Raw genomic sequence first — 12,070 nt, forward strand, 5'->3', positions numbered from 1 at the left:
AAAATCAATACAAATTAAATTCTAAATCTTATTTCATTTGGTGTTTTTTTACGTCAGCGTTGCAAGAAGAACATTATGAATTACATGCGTTGATTATGGGTTAAGTTATAATATTTGTAATTGACACTTTATTTTATCAAATTTAAATTAAGCATGTGTATCAAAATTATGTATTTTTTATTACATCCTTATATTGTGTTGTTTAATTTCAGTTTATGTTTAGTGTAGTACAGTTTAGTTGTGAATGAGACTGTTTTGTTTATGGCTATTCCATTATAAACAGCATTCTAACAGTTAAAATATATATTCACCACCGATTATTACATTATATATAACAGTATGTGAATTTACAAAGAATATTCTAAAACTAAAAATATTTGTACTAGTCAATATAACTTTGTAAAAATAATTTTACATAGTACATTCTAATTACATCCAGTGACCACTACATTTTGTATAATAAAAAACAAACTTTAAATTTTGTATAAATAAAAAACATATTTGTACTGGTCAATATAACTAGCAACCTTCAAAAATAGAAATTAAACAAGGCACCTTAAGTGAAACTGGAAACATAAACCTGTCAACTGGAGAGGAGAGGAGATAGGTGGGAGACTTAACAGAAAAAGTATGTGGAACAAAGAAGGATACTGGTGAAACAAAAATGGTATGTTGGGGTTTGGAAGAGAGTTAAAGACTAATTAATGTTAGTACTAATTTTCAAATTTTCAGATCAACATTTATATTGAAACTAGGTGCTTCATGTTGCAGCTACGCCGCAACCGTTTTTTGCCGTGAATGTTTGTGTACATGGATGTAAAGTTTTAGGTGTCAATTCTTTGCAAGTTGAAAGAACTTCATAAGCCCATATGGCGTTTCATTACTAAGACCAACATATTTGATCTAGCAATAACATTAACAAAGAAAAATATATTTTTGTCAGAACCATGACATTTACAGATTTTGATGGCTTTTAAAATACAAAATAAAATATACATAAGGCTGCTACATAAAAAAATACACCCAAATTTCAAAATAAGTAAATTTTGCTAATGCAGCATACCTTACCATTATCTATAGCTTTTTGAAGAGCATCCAACTGCCCTTCCATAGGTACAGAGGCGCATTGTTTAGAAGGGACATACTCTACCTCTCCAAACATAGGAACGTACCTTTAGAATAGAATTTATATTGATATAAAAGCTGTGAAAAAATAATGTGAAATGTTCCAAGAAGTTCTAAATTTGTGACAAAGAGAAGAGAAGCATACTAACCTATTTGGCCAATGGATCTGATAAAGGTCAATATAATCAGTTCTTAATCTAAGAAAACTGCGCATCAATGTTTGAAGAGTAGGTAAAAACATATATTTTGTTCGCATGCATTTAAATATTGAAGAAAATGAGATGGAGTGTTACCTGGAATCAATTGCCGCTGAAATATTTTTAGAATCCAGTGAATGTGCCCCCCCTCTAATACATGTTGTTTGTCCAGATGGCCCCGCAACCTATATATTAAGTCTTAATTACAATAAAAAAAAAATATCTTTAGTTGTATAACAATAAGCCCAGCTTTCAGTACAAGGTACACAAACAGTACTGCTCACAACCAACATTGTCATCTGCCCCAATTTAATCTCTACTTGTGTCAATAAATAACCAAACAACCCAATTAAAAAAAATGAGGCTGAATAAGTAACCTTGGTAGCTAAGATAATACGGTCGCGTGGAATCTTTTGATCTTTGATCCAGTGGCCGAGGTTATTGGTGAGGGAAAATATTTTACTCATCAAATGTCATCGTTCCTACACATGCACAGGAGGTTATTGGTGAGGGACCTGAGCATTGCAGGTGAAGGTGTTATAGCAATCGCTCCATCAGATCTACTCGTCAGTGAAGCACTTAGTTGAGCTTTGGTTGTTGATCTCTTGCTTGTTGATCATGACGAATTGACTTTTTGATCTCTTGATTGTTTTTTTTTTTTGAGAAAATGATCTCTTGATTGTTGATCTTTGATCTTTTAATGCATATAATCCAAGATTAAAACCCGAAACATATTTGAAGATAGTAATTGTCTTTTTGTCAGTGTTTAAATGCCCTACACTAATTCCTAAGTACACCCCAAGTGACATCGAGGTCTTTCAAAAAATTGAAATTTTCTAGGGCCAAAGCTTACACTCTCTTGAGAATTTTGACACTAAGAACACAGATTTTGGCCTTGTAGATTGGCCTGTGCAAAAATTAACAAAATAGATTGCCAGAATACACAAAATTATTTTTTTCGGTTTTGAGTGGCTTATGGTGTTTCACTTTGTTTTGTGCAAATCTTTTAGGAAAATTTAAATATTCAGATAATTTCTAATACTAATTATTTAAACATTATAATAAGGAAGTAGATTCCTGGTACTTACAGCACATGAAAAGCTTCGGGAAACATGCAACACAGGCGGAAGCTCATCATATTGGAAATGACAACTTATTTTTACCTGAAAAATAAATGGCTGATGAGAAGAGATTTACAATATCTCTAGCTGAGCAATTTAGTAGGTACCTTCCATGTATTGGTACAGACTAATTACACATATTTTCCTTTTGTTCTAAACTTAATCTAGATCATAAGTAATGCTAAAGTACTAACTGTTAATTATGTTAACTATCAATTTTCTGGAGATACGTACCAAGAGTTCCATTTGCAGAGATTTGAACAGTGAATCACTGCAAGAGTATTTGTTTGTGGCGTTATGAATTTTGAAGATGGAAATTTAGGTTATGTAACAGAAGTATGGCATTTTATTTATGCATGATTGTTTATTGAGTCTCAGAAAAATGTTATTCAGAAAATTTCTAACTTTATGCCTAGCAGATGAGAACTGGTCCATCCTAAACAGGTATAATAGTAGATACCAGTACCGGGCTTGAGCAGGCTAGAACATGCTATAGCTTATGGCTAGTATGCATCTTTTTAATTATCCATTCAATTCTATATAATACTTGTACATTTGTTCTATTCTGGTATAATGTCAGCAACCACAGATAAGTTGAAATAACATGTGTTTATTCCGATTACAGTATATCCACTTAATACAAATGAATAGTTCTGGTACATTCTATAGTTATTATACATTTATTCTTTGTTGTATAAAGATTAACTTATAAGTGTAGGGGATTACCACTATGTTGCGGTATGTTGCGGAAACTATAGCAATGCTAGATAAAACCTACATATCTTTTCCTAAAACCCTGGTGCAATGTTTTTTTTTTTCCTTTATGATACTGAAAAAATGTTGTATAATTTGCTAAAACCTACATATGAAATCCTAACTTACCATTCATGTAATAATTGTATAGACATTTGGTTCCGTCAATAGAAAGAAAAATTTATGTCATGGTAGTTGTCCTTAGTTTAATGTGTACAAGCATATGAAATATTTATCTAAAACTTGAAAATATAAATGTTACAACCCAAAGCACGAAGCTTTCATATGATTGGTACAACAAAATTAAATCCTAACAACAAAAGGATGTCACATTGCGGAAACATTAAAGTAACAAATAAAGGGAACGACTGACTCTCGAAAATCGAAAATCAAACCTGTGCGAACAACAGGTATAAAATAGAATGGAGGGTTGACGAGCAACATGATTTGTAGGTGAAAAATATTAATTCAGTTGGAAGTGGGTATTAGGGGCAATGTAGTAATTTAGTCGAAATATTTTTTACAAGCTTTCTTGTCTACTGTAACTAAGAACAATGGTGGATAGTAAAGTTCCTATACTGGTATAGTAAACACCAACGAATTAGTGTAAGTTGAATTTAATTATGCATCAACAGCATAAGTAAAGTTCCTATACCCTTCTTGTTTGTTTTTCTGTTTCTTGAGTGCCTCTGTGATGCTTGTGATGTGCTAATTTTGTGATTTTGCCTTGGTGCTGGTTTCTGTTCAACTGACCCTGTGTTGGCACTTGTGTCTTTGTGCTCTTTTGCTAGTCTGTTATCTGACCTGGTTCTTTGTGCTGGGCGCTTTGTATGGTTTTCTGGTAACACTGGTACACTGGTACCAGGCTTGTTGTTATTAATTGCTTTGTTGCGTCTCTTGAATTTGGAAATTAATAACCTTAAACAAAGCATACCAGCGGGAGGAACTCAATCTAACAGCGCGGAGAGGGTCCATCGCAGTGAAGGGTGTAGCCGTTGTGCAGAAAAGCAAGGGAGGAAGTTAAGCTAAACCAAAGAAGATACAGGTAAGCAACAGACATTAAATACAGAGGAGAAGAAGAAAAGCCTGGAATTAAGAAATGTTGCAGATTACTGTACCAGATAAATTGTGTGTAAGAAACCCATCAAATGTCAATTTGTCTTAATGAGAGCTCTACTAATGGCCAAGGAAGGAATTAATAACTATTTTGTTGGCTGATTTCAATCTTATTTCAGCCAGTTGGCACACATTTTTCACAGATGCAATACTCAAATTTGAAAATGTGCCTCTTGCATCTAAACGAAGGATTAAAGTTCCTCCAGATTTACAAATGTAGTAGTATAAATAGAAATACCCATGATCTGATTTTTTTTATTATACCATGCATTTTCAGTTTGAAAACCAGTTGGCAATTCTAATAAATTTGAGACCTAGATTGGAAGATGAACCAAACACAGTCACATGCACACAGGATGAACACTAATTGCTGTCAATAGGAAGAAGAGAAAAGGAGCCTGGAATTAAGAAAAGGTTGAAGAGTATTGTACCAAATCAATTGCGCGTAAGAAAGACATGGAGCTTTGTACCTTGCTCGAGACTGGAGATGCATAATTTTCTTAAACAATGTACTCATAGACCGGAGTTTACATTTGAGGACAAAGTACAACAGACTTAACCCAAATTTATGACAGTCTCAATGGAGGTCATGTCAAATTGCGAGCTGTTAGTTTTCCCTTCCGTTAACCATTAATGTACTAATCTTTCAAGAAGAGAGGAATTTACCTCAGCAAGGATGGAGAAAGGTCATCTTTGTCAACTTCAGTCCTTTTGTTCTAACTGCTCCCGATCAAGCTGCTTCCCTTACTGTAGGCTGATTTTGTAACTCCAATTGTACAAGCTGCAATGTCGGGAAAATAGGGTGAGACTACCAAATCGCACTAATGACCGATGAAGTAATGGCCGCTGAGAATATAGGTGACTACTTACTACCGACCTACTTGGGGCACGCGGCCGTCGCCTAAGAGAGGAGATCGAGGAACACGTGTAGGATTTGCGGAGGACTTGTAACTCATAGCCTCATAGGAGACAGTTCAAGGGACGGATGGACATCTAGATTCGTTGGAGGGATGGAATTCGGCCTGATGACAGAAGCGTACGTCAGCATTACAATTGAGGGTGCTTCATCCGCCATCAGACGCGTAACAACGGGGGTGTCACTGTTCCTCGCTACAGTGACACCCCATTCTCCTTTTATGAGTTATAATAACATCCTAGCTCAACTTAAGCCTAACCGTTTACAGCCTTTTTCCTGTCAAGTAAATGCCCATCTAGGAAGTTTTATTGTACCAGATTTTTTAGTATATATAGCATACCTTCTATTTGTGCAGAGCATCACCAGCTTCAATCTCAGTTCCACTTAAAAGTTCGATTTTAAGTAAGAGTTGCCTGAGAGAATGGGGAGCATCTGGAATACTGTTTTACTGAGTTTGCTTCTTGTAGGGTTGGTTTCTCCAGTGCTTTGCAGAAGCCTGGAAGAGTTCAATGAAAAAAAGAATTTATTCTCGTTTCCCACCGCTCCTCTTGGTAAATATTCAAACCCCCCCCTCCCTCCAAAAAAAAAAAAGAAATTAACTCTGTTAGACTGTTAGTTAGGTTATAAATCTGACACTCTAATACACTATAAATTGGCAGCCTAATTATCAACCTGTTATCTTTCCTCTCTGGCATGCATATAATTTTTCCTTTTTGCTAAAATCTATTAGTATATTGTACCTCAATTTCTAACTTCTGAAATTTTAGAATTTTCATTTTTTTCGTTGCAGTTGAATTCTTTTACACAGGCTGACCTTGTATTGCATATTGTACTAAGCAATTAATTAACTTTAAAAGAAATGAAAGAGAAGAGCAATTTCTACTAAATATTTACTTGAAACTGTAAAATTTTCCGAAAGGAAGCAATTTTCAGTTTGTATCTATAGGTAATGCATCCTTTGTTCCCAGTAAACAAAGAAATGAAATACAATTTGTTTCACCTAACTATACTATAGTGAATTTTTTTTTTTTTTTCCATTCATAGTTGACAAATTTGCTTGTGAAAGCAACTTTTCACTTGGAGTTAATAATTGAGAAACAAACTGGGATAACATAATAAGAATTTCCATTCATAGTTGACGAATTCTTTTACACACGCATGACATAGAAAGTGAGAACTTTAAAGAATTTTCAATTGCAATTAGAGGCTTAAATTAATACAAATTGGGATCGTAAGTTTGAAATTGAGTCTGCAATTGAAGAATTCGTCACATCTAATGGAAATTAATAAATCATAATAAAAAGTTAGAGCCTTGCACCTCTATAAATTTGAGAAAGTTTACGTGGCAGCTGGGTATCGTTAGTCCTCCAAAAACAGCTACGGATTTGGAAAATCAGAAAGCTGGACATAGAAAGTGAGAAACTTTAATAATTTTCAATTGCAATTAGAGGGTTAAATTGATAGAAATTGAGATCTTAAGTTTGAAATTGGTATGGTAATTCAAGAGCTACCCGATTATACTCTTGCAAATTGCATCAGTTGATGGCTAGGTTATTAATGGTCTTCCCAAAATAAAATAAAAAGGGTTACTAATGGTCATTAAATTTTATAAAAAATAGTTCAGTAGCACACCCATATCAATGTATAGAATGGTACTGGTTCTGGTATTAAACTGGTACTGACAAGCATGAACAATTCACAGAGGCAAAATCAAGAGTCACAGAAATGAATTACAGTCCATACTACTTAAAAATTGGGAGAAATTGAAAAACATTTGCAAATAATCGAGAGAAATTGAAAAATTAATTGGACAATAGACATACCTAATTGCTTTCAGTGTACGGTTGGGCTTTGCTTTCCTCCGTCTTAACTGGAGAAGAAACGAAAGAGACAGAGAAGAAGAGAACTTTAATAATTTTCAATTGCAATTAGAGGGTTAAATTAATAACCTAGCCATCAACTGATGCAATTTGGAAGAGTATAATTTGCTTCATGCAGCGAACTAAGTGATTTGGGCACTGTTTTCACTATATTGTTGGTGCGCTGCGTAAAGTAAAAACTACTCTATCATGAATGTCATTACCTTTTTCACTGGAGAAGCCATTTGAACAATAATATTTCCGAAACCGGACAGGAGCAATATTTCTCTGTTCCAGAAGCACCTACGGAGTTGAAAAATCAGGAAGCTACAGACGAGTAGAGGCAGGGCTGTGAGGAAATCGACATGGGCAAAAGGAAGAAGGGGGAAAGAATTAAAATTGGGAGCAGATGGCGATGAAGTAAGAGGAAATGCTTCAAATCGGTAGGAGATGGATAATCGGGTAGTTGTTTTGGAGCAAAGGGAAGGGAGTTTTCATCGGTAGAGGAGAAATTTGAGACGGTGGAGAGCAGGATGAAGAGATGGACAGATGGCGGGGTTGAGAGAAGGACAGCGTATTTTTTTTTTAACCCCAAGGCATTGAAGCGGTGGATCTTTTTAGGAAAACACTGAACCATTGATAGTTGAACGGACGCTGCAAACACATTTCCCTCACCGAGTTAGAAAAGAGCAAGGTCAAAATTAGTGTTAAGCAGCGAGAGACATTCAGCGCGGATCAGACGATGATTAAGATGGGTGGTACTGTTCATGCTACAGTACCAACCCATCCAAAATTAATATATTGATAATATCAAATCTCTCTGTCAAGCTTGTCAGTTTCTCCGCATCTTTTCAAGGACACTTTGACCAAGTTTTTACTGTTGCTTCTTTCCATTTATTCTTTTGATGTTTCCACATCAGCACGGGTAGACACGGTCACTGGCACACGGGTACAACGGGTCGGGCATCACGGTTTTTTTTTTTCAAAAATACTGCCCTGCCCGTTTAATACCCGTGCCCGTCACGGGTTCGGGGGTAGGACGGTCCGGGTAGGGGGGCCGGGTGGTCCGATCCGGTTCGTTTTTTTTTTGTTTTTTTTTTCTTTGAAAACCAATAAATTGTAAATCCAAATTCATACCAATTAAAATTCATTTGACATGGTAATTATATTTGTTTAACAAATATAATTAATTTAATTTGACAAACATGCAAACTTGATTATGGTCTTTATTAATAAATTAAGCAATTTGAATATCATTTGCTCACTTTTGTGTTGATTAATTTAAATAACACAATATGGATCTTCTAACATTTTATCTGTAGCTTCAAATAATATAAATAGCACACTAACTCACATTTTATATGTAACTTCAAATAATATTAATAAATAACACACTAACAATTATATATCCATCATTATTCCTTAATAATAGGATATGAGATTGGATGTTGTTTTATTTAAATAAGCAGTCTTGATATGTTTGAATCTATCAAATAAGTATCATACACACAAGCCAAACATAGCCTAATCCACAAAGCATTAATTTTCCTTCAGAAAGGACTTCCTTCAGAGCATTAATTTTCCAAAGGTATTCAATTTTTGAAATATTTGACAAAGACTTTGCATATCTTTCAATTACAACAAAGACCACAATTCCAACTTATTACAAATAATATCAAATTAAAAAAAATTAAAGGTGGATATCCACTAACAACAGTTTATCTTGATAATGGGGGTATTTTCCTAATGTCATTGTCAGTGAATGATTATATTTCTTTATTGACACTTCTGAATTTTCTTGAGGATTTTCAGCATTGTCTGAAACAATCTGGCCTACAACAACATCTTTCCAAACTTCATGCAGCCTTGAGTGGCCTGCACCCATCTCTAGATTTTTATTTTATGTTGTTTCATCTTGTTGAGTTTGAGTTTCAATAATGATTTCGTCCGTACAGGTGTTTTGAGTAAAACTCAGATCTATATCCACAAAACTCGCAATACCTAATGGAATATTTGCATATTCCTATTCGAAATCAATTATTTTCTCACCCCCCACAAACTCAGCATCCTCAAAAAAATTTGCATTTTTTTGTCTCAAATACATTATGTTATGTAGGATTATAAAATTTATAACCCCTTGAGAGCTCATTAATGCCTCTTCATGAACCTCTTCATTATCATAAGACACATGCGATTAGACATGTTTCAATTTTTATTTTCCTTCTTTTGATCAGAAGTACTTGTATCCGTAATAGTGGAACAAGTTTCTCTAAACGCAAGGTCCAGATCCATGACACTGAGAATTATTACTATGTTCTCATGTCAAAATTTGAAGTTAGTTCCATTCAACATAAAAAAAAATATTATTTAGGCCTTTAACAATGCTAACTGAAAAATTGCAAAAATAAAAATCACAAAGAACAACACGAATAAAAAAAAAATCTGAATTTATAAATTACATTCAAATAAAGGCCCAACTTGCTCAAAATATATGAGATGATTTTCTTTTTTTTTGTTACTATACACACGAATTTCACAACCAGGTAAGTTCCCAGATAAGTCAGGGATCCCTAAGGATAAACTTCGAATTCCGACTTGCCTAGACATAACTTTTCTCGACATTGTTACATTCATAGTATCGTAACTTATTTTAATAAATCATCACATTTTATGAGACTTAAAAACCATCTTAAAAACAAAGTATCGATTTCCATTAAGCGGCTACCTTTGAGTAACGGGTCAATTTCTTTTGATACTTTGGCACAATAATAAAGTACTGATAGCCTAGAACATGCCAAACAACATGCCTTCCTTTGGGCCAACAATGTTGACATATGTGTAAAATTTTTGGTTATCACTATACTTTATTATCACTCACTTGCACAAATAATTTTTGTAACCATTACCTTCCTTTGGGCCGATAATGATTACATCCATTAATTGCACCTTAACTTTCTTTTGTAAAATGAATTTAAATTAATCTTGTCAAAAAAGGTACCTTTGGGTACAATTAGGACTCAATTAATTCAATGCAAGACACATACAACTTTAATGCATTTATAAGAATTATAATTTATACCTTAGCCATAAAACAAAATTGCAATTAAATAAAAAATATATATAATTGCATCATAATAACTACAATTTTAATCTCAGAAATTATTCTATAATTTTTCAGAGAATTCTATGGCCTCCACAAATTTTAGTTCGATCTGCCAATTTGAAAAAAGTATTTTCTGCATTTGCATCAAAAACCGTGCTGTCACATCAAAATCCGTGCGGCTAAATCTGTTTTTTGGGTAGTTGTAAAATTGCATTTATTATGCTGAAATTGACTCATGATCTAGAGATATTTCATAATTTTCAAATCACCTTAAGTAACCTTTGAAATTTAGAAATTTAATTCTAAATTTGTATATTTTGTTTTAGGAAATTTATCAAAAATAAATTTCACCAAAAACCAAAAGAAAATTCATAAGGTTAAAAAGGTGATTCCAAAATTATGAATTAAATTTGCTTGGAATTAATGTATTCAAACAAAGAGGTGTAAAGAAAAATAGCACTTTGCTTGGAATTAAATGTTTTAATAGGCACTTGACCACTTTGCTTGGAATTATGGCTGAAATTCATTTTCATTTTCATAAATAGCACTTTGCTTGGAATTAATGTATTCAAACATTTAATTAGTTAATAACACTTGACCACTTTCATTTTCATTTCTAAATGACTATTTATGCTTAAAAAGTTATCAACTAAACTTCAAAATAATATTTTCGTTAATTCAAATTGTTGTCCCAAACTATTTCTCAAGTCCTTTACATTTTGAAATATTATTTTTATTAAAATTTTAATTAGAAAAGACTTATTATACAATTTTTTTACATTATGTTACAAAAATTACCCTATTCAGTGTTTGCAAAACTATTTTTTTTTGTAACAAAAAATTAGTCCCTCAACTTTGTCAGATTCAAAAATTTGCATTACAACCTCCCTGATATTAACCATAATCTGTCCATAAATACACTACGAAACAATGCAGAAAAATTGAAACTGAAAAAACAACCTCTTAATCATATCAGAACCGTACTAGAATCCATTGTTCATTGTAGAATTTTTTTTCAGTTTTATCCATCATCACAAAAATTTAAACCTCATATCCACTAATTTAAGATATTATAATATTAGATCCCTTAATTAGGTCTCATTGGATTGAGAGTTGTGAATGATAATCAACTTATATGTTTATTACTTAGGATTTCGACATAAGTTTACTTATTTTACTATAAAATAGCTATTTATTAGAGAAATAAACTTGAAATGCATGATTTTACAATGCAAAACGCATGACTTGGACATGGAGTGAACGTTTATCTTATCACTCACGAAAGTAATAATGTGTGATATTTATTTTTTCAAATGAAAAGCTCCACAATAAAGTAATCTCTTTTTAGTAGAGCTCACATGCAAATATCACTAGTGGAAAAACATGAATCAGGATCGGCCTATCTGGATCGGTTATATGAAACAACTGATACTAATACCTATCTGGATCGGTTTTCTGAACAAAACCGATCCTAAAAGCTAGTTAGATCGGGTTTTTTAGTCAACCGATCCTAATTTGTGAACTATCCGGATCGGTTTTTTATAAAACCGATCCTGATACTATCAGGATCGGTTGTTCTAAAAAACCGATCCTGATAGTTAAACTATTAGGATCGGTTGTTTAGAACAACTGATCCTGATACAATTTTTTTTTTCAAAATTGGTTCTGTAAAAAAAAAAAAAAAAAAAAAAAAAATCAGGGTCGGTTTTTTATAAAGAACTGATCCTGATACTATTAGGATCGGTTTTTTTATAAAAAACCGACCCTGATTTTTTTTTTTTTTTTTTTTACATAACCAATTTTGAAAAAATAAAATTGTATCAGGATCGGTTTTATTGCTAAAAACCGATCCTGATAGTATCTGGATCGGTTTTTAGCAA

General features: G+C 33.1%; 1 long non-coding RNA gene across 12 annotated transcripts; it reads right to left on the reverse strand.

The window, feature by feature from the left end:
* Nucleotides 1-875: 875 nt before the first annotated feature.
* On the reverse strand, nt 876-7,631 carry LOC144563822 (uncharacterized). 12 transcript variants are annotated; one of them, XR_013514469.1, is made up of 10 exons: nt 7,312-7,631; nt 7,052-7,098; nt 6,547-6,629; nt 5,569-5,724; nt 5,183-5,334; nt 4,979-5,093; nt 4,131-4,221; nt 2,411-2,485; nt 1,700-1,804; nt 876-1,507 (listed from the first exon to the last, which is right to left on the reverse strand). It is a non-coding gene; the product is annotated as an uncharacterized LOC144563822 (long non-coding RNA). The 12 variants fall into 12 exon arrangements; XR_013514479.1 differs by having other exon boundaries at nt 876-1,331; nt 1,419-1,507; nt 5,183-5,724; XR_013514471.1 differs by having other exon boundaries at nt 876-1,172; nt 1,275-1,507; nt 5,183-5,724.
* Between the last annotated feature and the right edge of the window lie 4,439 nt (nt 7,632-12,070).

This window comes from Carex rostrata, chromosome 13 (assembly GCF_964058835.1).
Source record: "Carex rostrata chromosome 13, lpCarRost1.2, whole genome shotgun sequence".
NCBI lineage: Eukaryota > Viridiplantae > Streptophyta > Magnoliopsida > Poales > Cyperaceae > Carex > Carex rostrata.